We start from the raw sequence: 24,214 nt of genomic DNA, 5'->3' as shown, positions 1-24,214 counted from the left end.
CCAAACCGGGATTTCCAACGGTTGAAGTTTACCGTATGGTTTTTGGTGCTCCGCGTTGACTTGTAAACATGTCAAGCATTTCTCTACATTCTTCACCACATCTCTTTTCATTCCGGGCCACCAATAGTTTTGCTTTAAATCATTGTACATTTTGGTCGCTCCCGGATGAATTGAATATCGGGATTTGTGAGCTTCCTCTGGTAAAAGCGCCTTCACCCCACAAGTATTTGGAACCCATATTCTCCCGAATCGAGTCTTCAACCCGTTATTCCCATCCGTCAAATCTTTCAACTGCCCGATTATTCTTTCCTTCTTCCAATTCTCCTCTTTTACTGCATCTAATTGTGCCTCTCGAATACGTTCAAGTATACCCGAGGTCACCACAAGTTGCATCGACCTTACCCGTATTGGGACGTAATCCGCTTTTCTGCTCAGAGCATCCGCTACCACATTTGCCCTTCCGGTGTGGTAGTGTATTTCACAGTCAAAATCCTTCACCGTTTCTAGCCATCGCCTTTGTCGCATATTTAACTCCTTCTGATCGAAGAAGTATTTCAGGCTCTTGTGGTCGGTGAATATGGTGCACTTTACCCCATATAAGTAGTGCCTCCATATTTTCAAGGCAAATACCACCGCAGCCAACTCGAGATCGTGCGTGGGATATTTCTTCTCGTGTATCTTCAATTGCCTCGAGGCGTAAGCTATAACTTTGCCCCGTTGCATCAAAACACATCCGAGCCCCGATAGTGAAGCATCAGAATAAACTACCAAATCTTCAATCCCGTCCGGCAATGTCAGTACCGGAGCTTGTGTTAACTTCTCTTTCAGCGTTTGAAACGCTCTTTCCTGATCGATACCCCAAATGAACTTTTCTTCCTTCCGGGTTAGCTTTGTTAGTGGTGACGCAATCTTGGAGAAATCTTGAATGAATCTCCTATAGTATCCCGCGAGCCCCAAAAAGCTTCTAATTTCCGAAGGGTTCTTCGGAGGATTCCATTTTGACACGGCCTCGATCTTTGACGGATCCACCAATATCCCATCGGCACTTATGATGTGGCCGAGGAATTACACCTCTCGTAACCAAAAGGCATACTTAGAAAATTTCGCATACAACCTTTCTCGTCTAAGTGTCTCTAACACTTTTTGCAAATGGTGTGCATGCTCGTCTTCACTTTTCGAATATACCAAAATATCATCTATGAATACGATGACCGATTTGTCTAGCATTGGCTTGCAAACACGGTTCATGAGATCCATGAAAGCCGCGGGTGCATTTGTCAGCCCAAATGACATTACGAGAAACTCGTAATGTCCGTATTGTGTATGAAAAGCCGTCTTCGGCACATCTTCTTCCTTGACCTTTAATTGGTGATACCCCGATCTAAGGTCAATCTTTGAAAACCAATTCGCACCCTGTAACTGGTCGAATAGATCATCTATTCTCAGAAGCGGGTATCGGTTCTTTACCGTGAGTTTGTTTAACTCCCGGTAATCGATACACATACGCATGCTTCCGTCTTTCTTTTTCACGAACAATACCGGTGCGCCCCAAGGAGACACACTCGGCCTTATGAATCCTTTGTCAAGCAAGTCTTGAATTTGTGACATCAACTCTTGTAATTGCGACGGCGCGAGTCGGTATGGTGCTTTAGCTACGGGTTTCGCGCCCGGAATCAATTTGATTCCGAACTCCACCTCCCGCTCGGGCGGCATTCCCGGTAGATCATCCGGAAATACGTCTTCAAAGTCACGCACTACGGGCACGTCTCCAATTCTTGGTAATTCTTTCTCGGGCTCGTTCGCGTATATCATAAATGCTTTACACCCATGTCTGATGAGCTTATGAGCCTTTATCATCTAGCATATTGTAGGGTTGCCTCCCTTTTCGCCATAGATTGTAACGTGTTTTCCGCTAATAGATGTTAGTTTTATCTCCTTACGAAAACACACGACTTTTGCATGGTGCTGGGCTAGCCAATCCATCCCAACGACTACTTGAAATTCCCCCATTGACATCGGGATTAGGTCTATCAAGTATTCCTCTTCGTCGATGCTTAATTTGAAGCCTCGACAAACATCAGAAACTATAAAACTTTTGTTGTCCCCTATTTCAACTTCTAAGGGCATAGGTAATTTCGTCAATACAAATGAAGGATGTCGAATAAATCCATGCGAAATGAAGGATTTATTCGCACCCGTATCAAACAATACACGTGCTGGAATTGAGTTAATTGTGAATATACCTGAAACCACATCGGGTTCTGTCTTCGCTTCAGCCGCGGTGAGTTGGAAGGACCTAGCCTTCGCTTTGGGAGCTTCCGTTGGGGATTCCTTAACATCTCTCTTTCCAACTAAGTCTGGACACTCGGACTTTTTGTGGACGGGTTGATAACACTTATAACAAACGGAAACTTTTTCGGGACATAGCGATGCAGTGTGCCCCGTCTTTCCACATACCGGACACGACTTGTCTTTGAAGCGGCACTCACCTTTGTGCCCCTTTCCACAAACTTTGCAACTTGGCGACCCGCCTTTAGCATCAACCTTCTTTCCCGATTCTCCAGTTCGGGCTTTCTTTGTAGGGCTTGGATTCACATCTTGTGCCCTTCGCTCACCTCTTTCAACTTGTTTCTTCAACTCAATTTCCCGTTCCCGAGCAACGTTTATGATTTCGGTAAGGGTCTCGTATTTTGAAGGAGTCATAAACTCCCTATATTCAGCACTTAACATGTTGTAATAATAGTATATCTTCTGTTGTTCAATGGTGACTAACTCATCACAAAACCTTAGCTTATCCATGAAGATGCTCGTGATCTTGTCAATTGATTCCCCTCTTTGTCTTAACTGAATAAATTCCTCTTTGATCCTGTTGATAACTGCCTTGAGGCTATGGTGTTTAAGGAACGACACCTTAAACTCATCCCAAGTCATAACCCTTGCCGCTTCGGCTCCGATCTCCTTCTTTTTATTGTCCCACCAATCCTTGGCTTGATTTCTCAATTGGCCGGTTCCGTAAGCAACCGTAAGCAACAAAGTCACCTACGTCACAGTGGGTTCGTTCAAACACTCCTTCGATGTCACTCAACCATCTTTGACAAATTATCGGGTCGACTTCCCCGTTATAGATTGGCGGTTTACACACCATGAATTCCTTATATGAACACCCTTTACGTTCTCCAGTTTTGTCTTTCATAAGGTTGACAGTATCCTCCAACCTTTTAACTCGCTCTTCAACAAGCGACAACACCGTGCTTTGAATCTTGTCTATAAACCCGGATAGACTTCCTTCAATTGCCTTTCCTACCTCTTCGGCAATTATCTCTTTCATTTGTTCGGTGCTTGTTTGCACCGGATTATCATCATTCCCATCAGACATCTTGAAACTGAAATGTTTACATCTATACGTTAAACATTTCATTTATAACATTGCTTCATTTGTTTCGGTTTAGCCAAGTTCCTAACTTGCTTTAACCGTTCACATTTAATGCACTTTCCGGGTTTGAGTGTGTTAACACACTCTTCCCATGCATCTCAATTCATTTCTCATTTCTTACATAAGGCCTAATTTATTAGCATATAAGTTAATTCTTACCGGACGATTGATCAAGCTTGAACCGAACACTTTGTTGACAACCTAAAGCTCTGATTACCAACTTGTAACACCCTTAAATTTTTCATTTGATTTTAATAATAAAATACACCATTTCTATTAAAATATTGGTTAAGTAACATAACATTCATTAAATGAGTTCATAAGTACGTCAACCTCAGTCAACTAATGACTAAGTTAAAACATTTCAAAAGTGGTTTAACAAGTGTTTACAACCCATACACAAAGACTACTAAAGATTAAAACATTGCGGAAGCTTCAAAATGTAGTGTTCGGTTCTTCATCATATGCTTGATCGCCATCTGTATGATCCACCTTGTTACCTATGGTCAAAACCTTTAAAACATTAGTTTTGAACATTGTTATAAAGTACATAAACACAAGATCCAACTTCAATTTTTGAATAATAAAATACTGAATTTTTCTGGTTCCACCGTAACTTACGGTGTCACCGTAAGTTACGGTAGGTTCTGGAAATTCCTGGTCCACCGTAAAACAGGGGTAACCTACCGTAAACATCTGACCTCTACCGTAAGTTACGGTACTACCGTAACTTACGGTAGTTCCTGGAAATACATAATTTGTTTGTTTTGTTCATTGCACTCAAACCCAACTTTCAGATTTCGCTTTTCTAACAAACCAATATATTAAATTCTCGTAATTCTAACATGTTATATATTAACCAATATCAAAGATCAATCCATCATATTCCGGAGCATTAACCATGCTTTACTCGATTACTCGACCCGTTTGGCTCGTCTAAGGAATCCTCCCATATGACGACTACCAACGAGTTCCAACCAAATTTGACCAATCCTTCAATATAGCGACATTACCGCTTAATTCAAAACAACTCTTATTCTAAAATTCAATTACCCATTATATAATCATCAAAGTCTACTTAATGTAACGGGTCAAGTTACATACCTTCAAAGTAGACCTGTTAAACGTGATTCGCCAACCGCTTGTCCGCTTAACGCTCCTGCGCCCGTTCCTATAGAGTTCATTTATCATATGTTTAGAACTCTCTCTTCAAATCATAATTCGCATAATACACCAAACATCGTGATTATGCGTTTAAACTTGAAATTTCAGTTTTAAGCCTTCATAGAGGTATTTCAACAAACACTTCATGAGCAGATTTTTACATGATTAAACATCACATCTTTAGTTTATCATTTAGCCCTAATTTCACATAAATCAACCATTTTACATGATTGTTAACTTCTAATTTCTGAAATCACTTCAAAATTGTCAAATTATACTAGATTAACACTCTATTTCCTAGTGTTTATCAAATTACACATAGCTTCACTAATCACCTACAATGGTGATCATGGTTTCCACTAAAATTTCACATAATTTCAGCTTGTATTTGTCTAGGGTTTGTCCTTAGACACTATAGTTGTTCCTAGATCATCATAGGACACACATGCAACTAACAATTCAGATTTTCCCAATTACATGAGAAATTCAAGTTGAGAGATTTCATGAAATTTCACATACCTTGTAACCCCCTTGTGATGAGGATCACGAATCTCTGTTCAGATTTCGATTTGGGACAAGGATTAACCTTCAATTGATCAAATTTGTGAAGCTAGGGTTTTGAGAGAGTGGGGATCGCCCCTGGCGTGCTTGTTCGACCAGACACCTCCTTTTGGGGGTGTCACACCCTAACCGATGGCGGAATCATCGGGGCGCGGCACTGAGCGAAACAGATTGTCCAGAAGTTTCCACAACAACTATTATTACAAATTCAATTAAGTGATACGTCCCATACCGTATCCCAAATAAATAAACAAGTTGTCATAGAATACAACTAAACAATTAGTACTGTTTCGACAACTCAGATTCAATTTATTACAAACCAAATGTTTAAAAGTACTGCCCAGAGTCATTGAGACTCATCCGGACAAGATCTACACACAGCTAGTGCCATAGATGCGTGATCGAACGACTCCAACGGCTCCATGGCTATAGTTTATTCGCTTCTAGAGACCCCTAGGTAGGCTACGACCTACAACTGCTGGATGGGCTCTAAAGCTTTATTATTGCCTCGCTTTCCTAGCAAGCTAACACCTTAAGCACCTGTCACATACGTTAAAATAAAGTCAATACAAAAATGTAAAGGTGAGCACACAAGTTTAGTAATAGCATATAGAGTTCGAATAGTTTACGCATAACCAGGCACGTACACAGAGGAAAACGATGCATGTTAATTATCGACATGGGACCATCGATACCAACGACTGCGGGTTGACCGTCTGAGACGGTTCGCAATACATGATTACCACCGTAATCCATGCAAGTATTTGTCCTTAACAACCCCCGTGTGAACGGGTGCTGAGTCCAAACTATAGTACTATGTTGCTAAGGCAGGTAGATAGCATTCCACGTGTAAACATAATAAACAACATTCATTTAGTCAAGTAGCACATGCATATGGTCAGCGTTCAAATAGGTTGTGTTTGATTGTGATTTGATAGGTAACGTATGTAACACCCAAAAGTGCTAAAAGCAAAAAGGGATCGAGTATACTCACAGTGATTGATTATGGATTGAAGGGAGCGCTGAGAGTAAGTTTAGCCTGAATAGTTCGATAGCACAACAATGAGTAACGTGGAAAGTAAACAAGTGTGAATGGATCGAATAGGCTGGTCGATCGAACGGCAGGTTCGATCGGACGGCCTGCTCGATCGGCTGGTATAGCCGATTGGACAGTCCCGTTCGATCGGCCGGTTGGCTCGATTGGCCGGTTGGCTCGATCGGCTGGACCATTCGAGTGGATTGTTTCTTCCTCTGGTGTGTTTGTGTTTGAGGATTTGAACTTTTGAAGTTTTCGTTGCAGCATTTGAGAACACTGAAGTGTTCCTACCTTTCAAGTCGATCGATCGAGCGGTTCGCTCGATTGGCTAGCTCACTCGATCGGTTAGCTCACTCGATCGGCTAGGAATTTCAGAAGTGGTCCTCAACTGAATGTCACTCGATCGAACAGTCTGTTCGATCGGCTGGCATTCCCTACTACGAACGAGTTGTGAAAACGATTAAGTATTGAAGCATAGTATCTCATGATCCGAACAGTAATGTTCACCAATCGAGTGCCATGTTCGATCGAACACTACTTCGTCAATACTATACCTCATAAGATTTTGAAAGTGTGGGACCATGTGCTAGCCGATCGGCTGGCCCGGTCGATCGGCTGGCCTGTCCGATCGGCTAGGCTGTTCGAACAGCCTAGCCGTTCGGCCAGCATTTCTGACCTGGTCGGCCTTTCGTCTAACACTTGGCTGTTTGTTTATTTGTCATTCTTTCAAGGTATCTTGACAACGTGTTGAACTATGATAACCTTCGTTCCTACCTGTTCCCTTTGCTCGAACAGGAATCACCCAAGTCCGGCCGGTGAACGGTTCGGAATGTCGGTTTAGAGTTTAATCCGAAATCGGTGAACCTTGTTCATAGAATCCGAATCTTGAACCTTTTAACTATTTGAATGATTAGTTAGCCGGTTTAAGCTCCGTTTCTATTGATTGAAGGCATTGAGTGTAAAAGAGTTGAAAGAAAGTTGGAAATTCCTTCTTTCAATCCTTCACAACTTGTAGATGTTTAGATCTTTGATAGATCTTAACTTGTTTATGTGGAAATCGGTTAGATCTAAGCTAATCATAGTGGAATGAGGCCAAAACATGATGTTCTTCAAGAACACCATGATGACATCACCCAAGAACACCTAGATCTTCGTGATTTCACGGTTAGAATCCAAGTTTTGAAAGATAGAAAGGTGTAGAATCAAGTAATGATCGAAAACGTACAAGAATTAGAGTGAAAACTTGCCGGGATTGAGAGAAATCCGAGAAAAGGTGAAGAAGATAGCTGGTTCGGTCAGAGCTTTCCAAAAATGGAAAGTATGATAGTGACAGCCCTATTTATAGGCTTCCAAAAGAGGAAAGTGGCAGCCGATCGGCTGGGAGATCCGATCGAGTGGGCTGCTCGATCAGCTGGCAAGGTGCTAGCCGATCGGCTGGGCTGTTCGATCAGGATGTTTCATGTTCGATCCGCCACGCACTTCGAGTATTTTACCATGATTTTCGACGTTTCGATTCTGATGTACGATGATACGATTTCGATAGAGTTCCTAGTCAAATTACTTTTGATCCCAACCACTATATCTAACATACAATCTTCGTTAAGTCACGTTTCGATGTTGGTTTCGATTGAGTTCGATTGCCTTTCGAGTTTCGATTCGATTTTCGATTGATTTGCTTGAATACCACACCAAACATAAAGTAAGCACGCACAAGTAACACATAAGGCACACACACACGTATAACAGTACCACAATTCAATAATTCAATAATTCGAGTCTCGAGTTTGATTGATTGTTGGATCGGTTTGATTACTGATTAGGTTAACTTTATCGCATTGTTACTTCCTATCATTCACAGTCGTAGATCAGTTCGCGTTAAAGCACGTTCGATTACTTCGATTCTTGCTGATTACAACACTTACTCCACATAATACAACTAAAACACAAAATCGACTATCTACAGTCAAAGTTGACTTGGACTTTGACTTTGACTTTGACATTCGAAAACACGGGGTGTTACAGCCTCCCCTTATTTAGGGAATTTCGTCCCGAAATTAGGCTCGAAGGCTACATGACACCGTGATTTACCAATTTGATGCTTCAGATCTATTTATTTAAACAACTGCGGGTACTTGGCCTTCATGTCGCTTTCGAGTTCCCAAGTGAACTCCGCGCCTCGTTTGCCTTCCCATCGGACCTTCACGATCGGGATGCGAGAGCGCCTGAGCTGCTTGGTTTGGCGATCCATGATTTCGACAGGCTTTTCCACGAAGTGTAACATTTTATTCACCTGAAGATCATCGAGTGGTACGATTAGGTCATGATCAGCAAGGCATTTTTGGAGGTTAGAGACATGGAAAGTCGGGTGGACGTTACTGAGTTCCTCCGGTAATTCGAGTCTGTAGGTGACTTTTCTGATTCTTTCCAGAATCCTAAAAGGTCTAACATATCGAGGCGCGAGTTTCCCTTTCTTGCCGAATCGGACTACACCCTTCCAAGGTGATACCTTTAGGAGTACGTAGTCACCAACTTCAAATTCAAGGGGCTTGCGTCTTTTATCGGCGTAACTTTTCTGTCTGTTCCAAGCTTTTACCAAATTGTCTCTTATCTGGTAGATTTTGTCAGTCGTTTCTTGTAGAATCTCGGGACCGGTTAGTTGCGAGTGACCGATCTCGTGCCACACAATAGGCGATCGACATCTTCTACCATACAAAGCCTCAAAAGGTGCCATTTGGATGCTGGCATGATAGCTGTTATTGTACGAGGATTCCACCAATGGCAGGTGTTTGTTCCAACTACCACCAAAATCTATAACACACACTCGGAGCATGTCTTCAAGAGTACGGATCGTTCTTTCAGTCTGTCCGTCGGTTTGAGGGTGGAATGCAGTACTCAGATTAAGCGACATACCAAGGGCCGCTTGAAACGTTTCCCACAATCGTGAAGTAAACCGAGCGTCGCGGTCCGAAATGATGTCACGAGGCGTACCATGATTACGAATGATCTCGTCGGTGTAGATTTGGGCTAGTCGTTCCACCTTGTAGTCCTCTCGTATAGGCAAAAAGTGGGCTGACTTCGTCAGACGATCAACTATGACCCAAATACTGTCGTGACCTGATGGCGTGGGCGGGAGCTTCGTTATGAAATCCATAGCTATACTCTCCCTTCCATATAGGCATCGGCGGTTGTTCGAGTAAGCCAGAAGGTCTTTGATGTTCAGCCTTGACTCTTGCACAAGTTAAAAAGCTTCCAACGTACAGAGCGATATCCCTTTTCATACCCGGCCACCAGTACTTATAACGCAGGTCCTGGTACATCTTATCTGCACCGGGATGAATAGAATACCGGGATTTGTGGGCTTCGTTCATGATAATCTTTCGCAAATCGGTCCGCTTAGGGATCCAAATTCGGTCCAGATAATAGAATATCCCATCTGGTTTGCTTACTAACTAAGCTCTATCGTGATAGATCCTTTCTCTCTTCAATGTACGCTCGTTAAAGCAAGCATGTTGGGCTTCACGAATAAGGGTTTCGAGGTTGTGCTGGTGATGTGCGTGAAGTGTGTTATATTTTTAATATATATTTTAAGCCCTTTTACACTTTTAGCCAAGTTTTAAATTTATAAAACACGATATTTACTAACACTAAACACACATATGGGCAAGTGCACCCATCGTAGACGTAGTATATTGTTGGTAAGATACCGAGGTCGTCCAAGGACACAAGAGCTTTTAGTACCAGTTTATCCTCAACGTCTAATCAAATCAAAAAAGTTAGAAAAAGGTTTTTAAACTAGAAAAATAAAACTAACTAAATGCTGAAAAATAAAAATAAAATAAAAACAGATAGACAAGATGAATCACTTGGATCCGACTCGTGTATTAGTATAACCTTTGATTATTTTCGCACTTTTGCACTTGTTTAAGAGATTATCTTAGTTATTGTAGTAGGCCCCTCTTTTGAAGGCGACGTTACCCTCAACCCAGTAGTTTGAGTCAGCAAGGATACAATCCTAAAGGGTTGGATTATTGGAAGATAATGAATTAAGTTATTAATGCAAGTTGTGGTAGGCCCCGCTTTTGGCGGTGACGTTACCCTCGGCTAAGTAGTCTGAGTCAGCAGGGATACAGTCCTAAATAGCCGGGTTATAGTATTAATAGTAGTTAACTTATGAGGGGGTCAAAGAGTTTGGATCCCCGCCATCCAATACCTATGGGCATTGAAGGAGATCCTACTAAATTTGACCCAGGTCCCTTGCAGGACCTCTAAACGCTGAACAAGGGCAAGACCCTTACCAAACCATTCCCTTAACCCCCGACCAGGTAGCCAACATACCTCCATATAGACCGTGGAGATATGAATGGTGAAAATCTTTTATTTTATATAGACAGTAAAATAATGCCAAGACACCACGGACAAACGATAAGGAAAGATCACCTTCAACATAAGCAACTAGTTATTAAAGTCATTAATACAAAACCAAAAAAAGATTAAGTAAAAAGTATTATACTAAACACTTGTCTTCACCAAGTGATGTAAGAGACTTAGGCAAACATGGCCTTGATTGTCAAGAACTCTTACGATCAATCTTGGATCCCGAGACGACTCACACACTCTATGATGGACAATGGATGATGGTGGTGGATGATGGTGTTATGGTGGTGGTGGGTGGTGGATGAAGTGTGAGAGAGGTGGTGTGCCAAGGGATGAGTTGGAATGAAACCAAGCACTCCTATTTATAGGCTGAACAGAGGGCTGGGCACGGCCCCGTGTCCGCTGGACACGGCCCCGTGCCCGTCTGACACTCTCTCTCTTCATTAATTGTAATTCGCAATTACAATTAATGCGTCTGCTGTACTTTCGCCACGCCCCCGTGCTCACTGGACACGGCCCCGTGGTGGGCAATAGAAGCTTCTACAGGTTTGTCTTTTCTGCTGCTTCTTGGGCACGACCCTGTGCTGGCTGAGCACGGGGCGTGTTCAGGCTTCTGTTTTCTCTTCTTTGCTTGGGAGGATGCCGTTGAGGGTTCGGGCAGTCTACTTTTGTTCCTTTTCTGGTATTTATGTTAGAATTAGCTGTCTTTTTGCTTCTTTTGTGAATTTGAGCTCATTTCATCCTGAAAATACAAAAGGAAGACAAAAACACTCTTTTCCCAATATTAGTACTTAAAAAGGGTTAGTTTTATGCCTCATTTGATGTAATTTATATGTTGCATTTTACACACATCAGCTGGGCTTGGATGTTTCGAGTACTGAGCACGTAACTCTTTCTGCTGAGCGCGTCAGCAACCACATTCGCCTTGCCTGGGTGATAACGAATCTCACAGTCATAATCGTTGAGAAGTTCTACCCATCGGCGTTGACGCATATTAAGCTCTCTCTGACTAAAGATGTGTTGTAAACTCCTGTGATCAGTGTAGATCGTACACTTAGTGCCATACAGGTAGTGTCGCCAAATCTTCAATGCAAAGACAACCGCGCCTAGCTCGAGGTCATGGGTTGTATAGTTCTTCTCGTGGATTTTGAGCTGACGAGATGCGTAAGCTATAACCTTGTCTCGCTGCATGAGAACACAGCCGAGACCAAGGTTAGAAGCATCACAGTAGACAATGAAGTTGTCGCTTCCGTCAGGCAGTGTAAGAATCGGTGCGTTGCACAGCATATGCTTGAGGGTTTGAAAGGCAGTCTCTTGTGCGTTTCCCCACACAAAAGGCTTGTCCTTATGGGTGAGAGAGGTAAGCGGCACAGCGATCTTGGAGAATCCTTCAATGAATCGTCGATAATAGCCCGCTAGTCCGAGAAAAGAACGAACTTCGGACGGGTTCTTAGGCGTAATCCAGCTTTTGACGGCTTCAATCTTCGCAGGATCGACATGGATACCCCGACTATTCACTATGTGACCCAGAAATTGAACCTCCTCCAACCAGAATTCGCACTTGGAGAACTTGGCATAGAGTTGGTTCCCCTGGAGTAACTCGAGAACCAAACGTAGATGTTGCGCATGTTCGGCTTTCGATTTGGAATAAATCAAGACATCGTCGATGAACACGATGACGAAACGGTCAAGGTATGGCTTACACACGCGATTCATCAGATCCATGAAAACCGCGGGTGCGTTGGTTAAACCAAAGGGCATAACAACAAATTCGTAATGGCCATAACGGGTTCGAAAAGCGGTTTTAGGAATGTCTTCCTCCTGAATTCGTAGCTGATGATATCCTGAACGTAGATCGATCTTAGAGAAGCATGCTGCACCTTGTAGTTGATCAAACAAATCGTCAATTCGGGGCAAGGGGTATCGGTTCTTGATGGTTAGCTTATTCAATTCCCGATAGTCGATGCACATCCGGAACGACTCGTCCTTCTTTTTGACGAAAAGGACTGGCGCGCCCCAAGGAGAGGTGCTTGGGCGAATAAAGCCTTTTTCGAGTAATTCCTGGAGTTGATTCGAGAGTTCCCTCATCTCAGATGGAGCGAGTCGATAAGGGGCTTTGGCAACGGGGTTAGCTCCAGGAATGAGGTCGATACGAAAGTCGATATCACGACTTGGTGGTAGTCCGGGAAGATCGTCAGGGAACACCTGAGGAAATTCACGAACCACTGGAACATCTCTGTAGCAATCTCAGCATGGTTTTCACGAAGAAAGTCCATGCCGATTATGACATCAAAACTTCCAAGTTGCATTGGAATAAGGTCGATCGGAAAGAAGTGATTGTTGAGTTCGAGAGTACAATCACGAAGTACTGAGTTAACGGCAATAGTTATCCCTGTAGCAACTTCGACTTCGAATGACGAGGATAGATAAGAGCGCTTACGACTAAGGGGCTTCTCGAATTCAAATGACACAAAGCAGTTATCGGCTCCAGTATCAAACAAACATGATGCATAAATACCATTCACAAGGAACGTACCATTAACCACGTTGTTATCCGCCTGAGCCTGGCGGGCATTGATGTTGAAAGTTCGGGCATGGGCTACTTGCTGCTGCTGCTGTTGTTGCTGTTGCTGCTGGGGCTCTTGCTTGACTACCCTGTTCGGGCATCTGTTGGCAAAGTGGTTAGGGTCACCACATGCAAAGCAGACTCGAGCATTAGCTGCAGGTTCTTGAGCCGCTTGTTGGCCTTGAGGGGCAGGGAGTAGAGCTTGATTGGCAGTAGCTTGAGCTGGGGCTTGGCGGGGACCATAACGGCAGTTCACAGTGAAATGACCGTAGAGGTTGCAGTAAGCGCAAAAATAACAAGCTAGACCCACTGGATGATGATACGAACATGTCGGGCAGAGTGGGTGAGGGCCTGTGTATGCACGCTTTGCTGGCGGTGCATTGATCACTGGAGCTGAACGCTGGTGCTGCTGCTGTTGAACTGGTACAGATTGTAGGGGAGCAGCGGTGGTTGCGGCAGCACAGCTCTTGTTGCTGGAGCTGTTGTTGTTGTTCTTCTTCTTCCTTCTTGAAGACTTGGAGGATTGAGCAGATGAGTCGGTGGGTGTTGCAGTAGCTTGATGCAGAGACTTGGTTTGCTTATCCCAAAAACCTGACTTGACTCGCTTATCGTTGATCTCAGCGGCGAGTAGGTAGGTTTCCTCGATTGTTGCTGGCTTGGCGGCGTGAACGAAGTCGGCTACACAGTCGGGTAGTGCTCGGATGTACTTCTTGATGGCCTGATCTGAGGTCTTGACTTGATCAGGACAGATAATGCTAAGCTGCTTAAAGCGAGCAGTGAGAGCAGCGTTGTCTCCATCCTTCTGCTTGATCCCCCAGAACTCGTCCTCCAGCTTTTGGCGCTCATGAGGAGGGCAGAATTCTTCGATCATGATCGCTTTCAACTCCTTCCATGATAGCCCGTAAGCTGCATCATTTCCGCGCTTGTTTCGTTCGGCCGTCCACCAGTCTAGAGCACGGGACTAGAAGACGCCTGTTGCATTGAGTGTACGGAGATGCTTAGGACATCCGCTCTGGCGCAGAGTGACATCGACCGAGTCGAACCAGTGAAACATGGCTGTCGGACCATCTTCGCCAGTAAACTCCTTTGGTCCGCATGCTTTGAACTGCTTAAAGCTGAAAACAGCCTTGCTTGAATCCTTAGGGATTTCAGCTCGTGATTCTTCAGACGACTTGCTGGCGTTCTCATACACCTCACTCACAGCTTTCGCCACAGTTTTGGAGATGATAGCAGCGAGACGTCTGTCCCTCATTTCCTGACGGGTAAGTGGGGCTCGGGGTCGGGATCCAGACGACGACATGGTCTGCATTAGACATCGTCACGAGTCTCAACATAACGAAATCGAATCTCACCTCACGCGTCTACTACTATCTAAAGCTTAGAATCACGTCAAAACACATATCACGTAATCACATATGCACAAAACCACAGATGCACGTAAGCACAGAAGCACATAAACACAGAGGCACATAAACACGAAAACACGTAACCATTTAATCACAGAAGCAGTCAGAAAACAGAAACCTATCCTTCAAAGTTCGAGTGTCGTTCGAATATTATATCGAATAACCTAACTTAGTCGTATAGCACAGTATGATATCTTCTAGATTCGCGATAGCTGGGTGTCGATTAGGGATAGAATAACAGTACGAGTCGCGTGTGTCGATTGAAATTTGATAGCAGAATCGAATAACATCCCGAAATATAAACACAAACAGAGATGGCAAATATAAAACACATACAAAACACAAAACAGAGAAACACATAAAAATAAAAATCAACGAGTCATCAGAGTACGCGGTTACGGTTCTCAGAATCGAAACACATAAATTCGAGAGGTAGATTGTCTGCGGCTACTAGACATCGACTACCCAAGGCAATTCGACTATTCGCAGTAGACTTGTCGTCACTTTCGACTCTAGAGGTCGTGTTTCTGCCTCGATTCTCGGGCATTCCACACACGTTCCCTAGGTCATACTTGTGAGTTCAGGTCGTTGGAGTCCGTCGAATGCCTTGGTGAGATAAATAAGTACAGAATAAACTGCCAAGGTCAGGGTTTCACCCCTTGGCTTAGCAATTTCTTCCTTGTTTTTAATAAGAATAGAGGAAGTTATGCATCAAATTATGGATTTCACTCCTGATTTGGTATAATATTCCTTGTTTGTTGGTAAAAATAATGAGATGAGCATAATTAAACGAATAGAATCGGCATAAGTCAGGCAGCTTGGTCAGGTGTTTGCGGCTTTCACACATATTCCCAACCAAATCTACTGACTTTATTTGAAAATCTGAGTGCAGCGATAGGGAAGAATTACAGAACAAGGCATATAAATTGGGTCTGATGGTTCCTAACTATAGTCTAGGTCTCTAAGACAACGACCCGGACTAGGTCGTGTCTGCCTAATTCCCTATAGTTATGGCTCTGATACCAATCTGTCACACCCCAACCGATGGCGGAATCATCGGGGCGCGGCACTGAGCGAAACAGATTGTCCAGAAGTTTCCACAACAACTATTATTACAAATTCAGTTAAGTGATACGTCCCATACCGTATCCTAATTAAATAAACAAGTTATCATAGAATACAACTAAACAATTAGTACTGTTTCGACAACTCAGATTCAATTTATTACAAACCAAATGTTTAAAAGTACTGCCCAGAGTCATTGAGACTCATCCGGACAAGATCTACAGACAGCTAATGCCATAGATGCGTGATCGAACGACTCCAACGGCTCCATGGCTATAGTTTATTCGCTTCTAGAGACCCCTAGGTAGGCTACGACCTACAACTGCTAGATGGGCTCTAAAGCTTTATTATTGCCTCGCTTTCCTAGCAAGCTAACACCTTAAGCACCTGTCACATACGTTAAAATAAAGTCAATACATAAAATGTAAAGGTGAGCACACAAGTTTAGTAATAGCATATAGAGTTCGAATAGTTGACGCATAACCAGGCACGTACACAGAGGAAAACGATGCATGTCAATTATCGACATGGGAACATCGATACCAACGACTGCGGGTTGACCATCCGAGACGGTTCGCAATACATGATTACCACCGTAATCCATGCAAGTATTTGTCCTTAACAACCCCCGTGTGAACGGGTGCTGAGTCCAAACTATAGTACTATGTTGCTAAGGCAGGTAGATAGCATTCCACGTGTAAACATAATAAACAGCATTCATTTAGTCAAGTAGCACATACATATGGTCAGCGTTCAAATAGGTTGTGTTTGATTGTGATTTGATAGGTAACGTATGTAACACCCAAAAGTGCTAAAAGCAAAAAGGGATCGAGTATACTCACAGTGATTGATTATGGATTGAAGGGAACGCTGAGAGTAAGTTTAGCCTGAATAGTTCGATAGCACAACAATGAGTAACGTGGAAAGTAAACAAGTGTGAATGGATCGAATAGGCTGGTCGATCGAACGGCAGATTCGATTGGACGGCCTGCTCGATCGGCTGGTATAGCCGATTGGACAGTCCCGTTCGATCGGCCGGTTGGCTCGATTGGCCGGTTGGCTCGATCGGCTGGACCATTCTAGTGGATTGTTTCTTCCTCTGGTGTGTTTGTGTTTGAGGATTTGAACTTTTGAAGTTTTCGTTGCAGCATTTGAGAACACTGAAGTGTTCCTACCTTTCAAGTCGATCGATCGAGCAGTTCGCTCGATCGGCTAGCTCACTCGATCAGCTAGCTCACTCGATCGGCTAGGAATTTCAGAAGTGGTCCTCAACTGAATGTCACTCGATCGAACAGTCTGTTCGAACGGCTGGCATTCCCTACTATGAACGAGTTGTGAAAACGATTAAGTATTGAAGCATAGTATCTCATGATCCGAACAGTAATGTTCACCAATCGAGTGCCATGTTCGATCGAACACTACTTCGTCAATACTATACCTCATAAGATTTTGAAAGTGTGGGACCATGTGCTAGCCGATCGGTTGGCCCGGTCGATCGGCTGGCATGTCCGATCGGCTGGGCTGTTCGAACAGCCTAGCCGTTCGGCCAGCATTTCTGACCTGGTCGGCCTTTCGTCTAACACTTGGCTGTTTGTTTATTTGTCATTCTTTCAAGGTATCTTGACAACGTGTTGAACTATGATAACCTTCGTTCCTACCTGTTCCCTTTGCTCGAACAGGAATCACCCAAGTCCTGCCGGTGAACGGTTCGGAATGTCGGTTTAGAGTTTAATCCGAAATCGGTGAACCTTGTTCATAGAATCCGAATCTTGAACCTTTTAACTATTTGAATGATTAGTTAGCCGGTTTAAGCTCCGTTTCTATTGATTGAAGGCATTGAGTGTAAAAGAGTTGAAAGAAAGTTGGAAATTCCTTCTTTCAATCATTCACAACTTGTGGATGTTTAGATCTTTGATAGATCTTAACTTGTTTATGTGGAAATCGGTTATATCTAAGCTAATCATAGTGGAATGAGGCCAAAACATGATGTTCTTCAAGAACACCATGATGACATCACCCAAGAACACCTAGATCTTAGTGATTTCACGGTTAGAATCCAAGTTTTGAAAGATAGAAAGGTGTAGAATCAAGTAATGATCGAAAACGTACAAGAATTAGAGTGAAAACTTGCTGGGATTGAGAGAAATCCGAGAAAAGGTGAAGAAGATAGCTGGTTCGGTCAGAGCTTTCCAAAAATGGAAAGTATGATAGTGACAGCCCTATTTATAGGCTTCCAAAAGAGGAAAGTGGCAGCCGATCGGCTGGGAGATCCGATCGAGTGGGCTGCTCGATCGGCTGGCAAGGTGCTAGCCGATCGGCTGGCTTGTTCGATCAGGATGTTTCCTGTTCGATCCGCCACGCACTTCGAGTATTTTACGATGATTTTCGACGTTTCGATTCTGATGTGCGATGATACGATTTCGATAGAGTTCCTAGTCAAATTACTTTTAATTCCAACCACTATATCTAACATACAATCTTCGTTAAGTCACGTTTCGATGTTGGTTTCGATTGAGTTCGATTGCCTTTCGAGTTTCGATTCGATTTTCGATTGATTTGCTTGAATACCACACCAAACATAAAGTAAGCACGCACAAGTAACACATAAGGCACACACACACGTATAACAGTACCACAATTCAATAATTCAATAATTCGAGTCTCGAGTTTGATTGATTGTTGAATCGGTTTGATTACTGATTAGGTTAACTTTATCGCATTGTTACTTCCTATCATTCACAGTCGTAGATCGGTTCGCGTTAAAGCACGTTCGATTACTTCGATTCTTGCTGATTACAACACTTACTCCACATAATACAACTAAAACACAAAATCGACTATCTACAGTCAAAGAAAGTCAAATTTGACTTGGACTTTGACTTTGACTTTGACATTCGAAAACACGGGGTGTTACAGGGGGTGTTTGGTTTGTTTTACTAACTTAATTAAGCTTAAGTTTCAATTTGTTCAACTTAAGCCCCTCACTTAGGTTAACATTAAGTTTAGTTGCATTTTAACCCTCCTTTAAGTTATTTCTAGACTTGTAACTAACTAGGTTAAAATTTCTAGTTAGTAATTTCTTTGTTTTTTTATACTTTATTAATTCTAATATAAAGTTTTATAGTTTCGGTGTGTTACAGTTATGGAATCAAGTTAGGTGGTCTAGAAACGTCATTCAATAAAATTTGGGTTGTCGGAACAATTATTTGTCTTTGAGAACAATGTCTGTAATAACTATTTATGCTTTAAAAGTTTATGGTATGGGACATGAACGTTAATTATATTGTCACTAATAGTGTTATGGATTATCTTGGACAATCTGTTTCGCTCAGTGCCTCACCCCGATGATTCCGCCATCGGTTGGGGGTGTGACATTTTGGGACGGGTTTGGGACAAGCATATCTAATCGGGTTTGGGGTTGGGATTACCTAAACTGTCCCAAACCCGACCCATTGCCATCCCGCCCATAAGGTGTATCACAAAATACCTAAGTGAAACTTAGGTGTTGATAATGTATGAAAAACCTTGATGAGAGTTATATAAATGATTATTGACAAGTTTACATGTCATGAATATAAACCATGAGGTCCTAATTGTGACACTCGAGGTTTTTCCGAACGATCACCTTGTAATATTTTGTGTATATAAATATTATTAAATGAAAATGTGACCCTTGTGCATGATATGTGATGTATGTATGTATTATATATATATATGAGAGCCGAAACCACGACCCGAGACCATGACTCGCAACCGGGCGGTTGCGAGTGGGCCACTCGGTCTCGAGTGGGCCGTTGAGCCGAAACCGGTTTGGGCCGAAACCCCAAGCCCAACCCGAAACCCCCTTAGTCTTGTTGACACTTGGTATATAATCCCCACTTTCCTTCATTTCCTTCATTTTGCACAACACACCAACACATACACCCCTTATTTTCCCTCAACTAAGAAAACCCCAAACAACAAACCATTCTCTCCTTCTCTTCTCGGTTCAAGCTTGGATCCCGGACAAGAAACTCGGTCAAGACTATCACTCGGACATTCCATCTTCTCGGTTCTTTTCCTTGTTTACGGCTCCTTCTTCTCTACCCGGTTAGTGTCCTAGTTTGTGTATAGATTTATGTGTAATGGATGCCTTGTATTCTTGCTTGAATGATATGTATAAGAACTAGAATATGTTTGGTTAGTAGTTCTATGCATGATCATTAGGTTGTTTTGTAAAGTTTGACAATATGTGGTAACATGCTTGAAAAAGGGTTAGTTAAAATTGTTATGCATGACTTTTAGTGTGAATTGTGAAGATTAACTATATGTGAAAACCCTTATGTTTGAAGCTTGACAACATGTTCATAATGGCTATAAAATAGTGGTTTAAAATGTGCTTATGAGCAACCCAAAACTATGTTCCAAGTCATAAAGTGTATGTTTTACTTGTTCTTGCATAATAATCTTGCTTGAAATATGTGATTTTTGGTTCATAAATGTATGATTTTGTTAAAGAGAAAACCCTAGAAACTATGAACATTTGATGAACTAGTTGAAGATGGTTTGAAGATTTAAAAATGGCAAAGTTTGATCTATATGGTTTAATGGTCAAAATTAAGAAAAGTGTTTGTAGAAATCTTATTGGTCATTTCCGGATTTGGGTCTGAATTCTCGGTACAAATTGGACTGTCATATCTGCATCATCACGTGTGTATGAAAGTGACAGATTACGACTCGCAACCACGGCATTACGACTCGAAACCACACGGTTGCGACTCGCAACCATAGCAGGACAACTCGAAACCACGAGATTGCGACTCGAGACCACGCCGTTGCGACTCGCAACCAAAACGTGACAACTCGAGACCACGGTTGCGACTCGCAACCACAGCGTGACAAGCCGAGACCACCTGGTTGCGACTCGAGACCAGCTGGTTGCGAGTGGGCTGTCCATTTTAGTTATTGGGCCATTCTGTGTTAACTTGGACTATCTGTTGACTGGATTATGTGCTGCTGTTGACTGCTTGATTATTTAGGCCGGCCCAGTAACCCACTGTTTACTTGTATGCTTGATACGTGTGTAAGTTTTTACGTGAATGCTTGTACACCGAACCTGACCTATACCGGTAACCCTGTTAGGACGTGGTGACCAACGTGATTGACAAGTAACCTAAACCTACCGAGCAACCCAAGGTGAGTTCACAACTTAAAAGCATGCGTCCCGGTGGTTTGGGACACGAGACTAACAACCCTATCCCCTGGTAAAAGGGGATACCATTTACATACCTTCCCTAGTTATTGGGAACAAAACTTACTTTTCCTTCCCGGGTATTGGGAAACCTTTTGGTTAATTACTGTTTATACGGATTGCAACTAACGGCACTAAACGAAACTCTATCACTCAAGTCCCTACTACAAATACCGATTAGTCGCCGGGTTCAGGCGAGCGGGTTATTAGTTGATAGCGCTATTTAGGTGTTTACCAGCCTCACACCGTGCCCTGGTTTGGGACGGTCGTGAACTAATGTACTCAGAAATCCGTCAATGATGATAGAACATTGACATCGGGGCATCCTGCGGATACGCAACGGTTACCTAGTGTTCGGTATTGGAAAAACAGTTTAGTCGCTAACTTTTGGGGTAGCTCCCCAGGGCATGTATAAACGGATAAATTAACCGGTGAAACAAAGTTTTTGGAAATTAAAAACTGGACAACTAGTGAACTCACTCAGCATTATTGTTGACCCCTTACTGCATGCTTTGCAGGTAACCCGTGACGAAGGAGCTTGCTGCTTGGGAACGTGTAGTGTCTGTTCACCCTTGTGTTGGGTGTTACCTTATTTTGGAATCATGAACTTTGTTTTAAACTACCTTACTTATGCTTCCGCTACTCATTACTGTTTTGAACTTAAACTTTAAACTCTGAACGTAATATTTGCTAAGCTTATGAATAGTAAGTATTACTTTTGTTATCAACTTAAGTATTCGGTATAATTGGTGGCTGGATCCTGGTCAGTCACGCCCTCGAAGCGGGTGTTATCCGCAGGTGGATTTTGGGGGTGTGACAGATTGGTATCAGAGCCATTGGTTATAGTGAACTTGGTTTTAAAAAGGGGAAAAATCTTTTTGGAGAAAACCAGACTATAACCCGTGACTCGCGACGACACTACACTCCAAGTACAAGGCTCGACACACTTGACCTCATAGCTCGGACCAGTGTTTACTTGTTGCTTACTTTATGATTCCTGTTATGCTATACGTACTAGTGTGCCTAAACTAGATAGATACACCTCTCTCTTCTATCTCATTCTCGTTACACTACGGCATCACACTCATACTGTGTTTTCTGGTTATGAAGACAATGAGTGGACGTGGAAGGGGAAACATTAACATGACACAGGCTCAGTTCACTAACCTGCTCAACACCGTGGCTGCAGCTTTCGCAGCTCACCCTATAGGTAAGCTCGTTGTTTTAGGATGTTTAGATCCTACCGCCACATCGACTTTTCGCCTCTAAACCTGTACGCTTCGCTTCTCCCGAACAGGTCAGCATGCACCTGCGCAACCACCGGTGTGTACTTTCAAAACTTTCATGGATTGCAAGCCTCTCCCTTTCAACGGCACTGAGGGTGCCATAGGTCTTCTGCATTGGATTGAGAAAATTGAAGCTGTTTTTGCTGTTTGCGAGTGTCCCCCTGCGAACTGGGTGAAGTTTGCTACTGCTACGCTTGAAGGAAGCGCGCTTTCTTGGTGGAAGGCGCAGATTCAGATGTTTGGTTTGGAAACTGCTAATGCTACTGCGTGGGAGGATTTCAAGGATATGATTAAGGATGAATACTGTCACCGGGATGACATCCACAAGCTTGAGAATGAGTACTATGAACTCAAGATGGTTGGGTCAGAGATTGAAACTTACACCAAGTTGTCCAATGACTATGCTGCTCTTTGCCCAAACATGTCTCGACCTATGTATCGAAGGATCGAACTGTACATCAAGGGTTTGGCTCCAGAGATTCGAAGCCATGTCACTTCAGCCAACCACACTACCATTCAGCCGATTGTTCGACTTGCTCACAAACTTACTGATCAGGCAGTAGAAGAGGGCCGGTTGCCCAAAAGGATCAGTGCTACTGTCGGAACTTCCGGTGACAGCAAACGTAAGTGGGAAGGGAGTCAAAGCAAGGATGCTAACCCCACTCAGGCCCCAGCACAACAAAGGAAAACTGAAAACAACAAGGGCACTCAGCAACAGGGTGGCTACCGGGGAAGCTACCCTAAGTGCAACAAGTGTAACAAGCACCACAATGGGGCGTGTAACAAGGGCCAGTGTCAGCGATGCCACAAGATGGGGCACGAAGCCAAGGATTGTAGAAGTCAGTTCCCAGCTAGACAGAATCAGCAACAACCCCAACAGCAACAGCAGCAGGGAAACAACCGGGCATGTTTTAAGTGTGGAGCTGAGGGGCACTTTAAGAAGGATTGCCCTGAACTGAATCAGAATCGCAACAATAATCAGGGAGCTGGGAACAACAATCAGAACAACAATGCTGGGAATGGTGCTAGGGGAAGAGCTTTCGTGATTGGAGCTGGTGAAGCAAGGAATGACCCCAATGTTGTGACGGGTAAGTTCCTACTCGATGATCGTTATGTTTCTGTGTTATTTGATTCCGGTGCCGATGCTAGTTATGTATCCCTACGTATTAGTAAGAAGCTTAAGCGTCCGCTTTCGTTACTAAGTTCTCCTCACCTCGTCGAGTTAGCTAATGGTAGAAACATCGAGGCCTCACACGTTGTCAAGGGTTGCAAACTAGAGTTGTCTGGTCAGACATTTAGTATCGATCTTTTCCCTGTTACCCTTGGAAGCTTCGACGTCGTTATTGGTATGGATTGGTTATCCAAGCATCGCGCTGAGATCATCTGTCAAGAGAAGGCAGTTCGTATTCCTCGCCGTTCTGGCAAACCCCTCATTGTACAAGGTGGCAAAAGTGGAGAAATCTCCGGTGTTATCTCGTTCTTGAAAGCCCAGAAGTGTCTACGAAAAGGGCACACCGCTATCTTAGCACTCGTCACTAACACGCAGGAAAAGGAGAAGAGGATTGAAGACTTTCCAGTAGTGCGCGACTATCCCGAGGTATTTCCTGAGGAATTACCTGGACTCCCTCCTCATCGTCAGGTCGAATTCCAAATCGAGCTAGCTCCCGGAGCAGCGCCTATAGCTCGTGCACCTTATCGACTAGCCCCCGCAGAATTGAAGGAACTCTCTACGCAACTACAAGAACTTTTGGATAAAGGGTTTATCCGTCCTAGTTCATCACCCTGGGGAGCACCGGTACTCTTTGTTAAGAAGAAGGATGGCACGTTCCGAATGTGTATTGACTATCGTGAGCTGAACAAGGTTACCATCAAGAATCGTTACCCTCTCCCGCGAATCGACGACCTATTCGATCAATTGCAAGGATCAAGCTACTATTCTAAGATTGATTTGCGATCAGGCTACCATCAGTTAAGGGTCTGTAATGAAGATATTTCCAAGACTGCATTCAGAACTCGTTATGGTCATTATGAATTCCTCGTTATGCCCTTCGGAATGACCAACGCCCCTGCAGTGTTCATGGATCTCATGAACC

Source organism: Helianthus annuus, chromosome 10 (assembly GCF_002127325.2).
Source record: "Helianthus annuus cultivar XRQ/B chromosome 10, HanXRQr2.0-SUNRISE, whole genome shotgun sequence".
NCBI lineage: Eukaryota > Viridiplantae > Streptophyta > Magnoliopsida > Asterales > Asteraceae > Helianthus > Helianthus annuus.
The sequence above is the reverse complement of the archived record's forward strand: the minus strand, read 5'-3'. Positions refer to the sequence as shown.